Here is a 251-nt window from a genome sequence, read left to right on the forward strand (position 1 = left end):
AGCGATAAGCTTCCAGCAAAAATTCTCCTGGAACCAAGAAACGAGCTCGAAGAGCTTTCCGTTCGGCAAGCTCAACTTCAGCAATGGCCGGGGGCCCGATGATGTTGACGCGTAACGATCGCGTTACAGCGTCCTTCGATTCCACAGCGGGATCCGCAGGGCGGAAGCCAGATTCCACAGGAGGGTGAATGACTGGCCGTGGATGGGTGAGCTCTAGAGCCGCCCTATGGGCAGCTTCAAGCTGCCGCCTC

Source organism: Plasmopara halstedii, assembly GCF_900000015.1.
Source record: "Plasmopara halstedii genome assembly, contig: Scaffold_2680, whole genome shotgun sequence".
In the NCBI taxonomy this organism is placed as follows: domain Eukaryota; phylum Oomycota; class Peronosporomycetes; order Peronosporales; family Peronosporaceae; genus Plasmopara; species Plasmopara halstedii.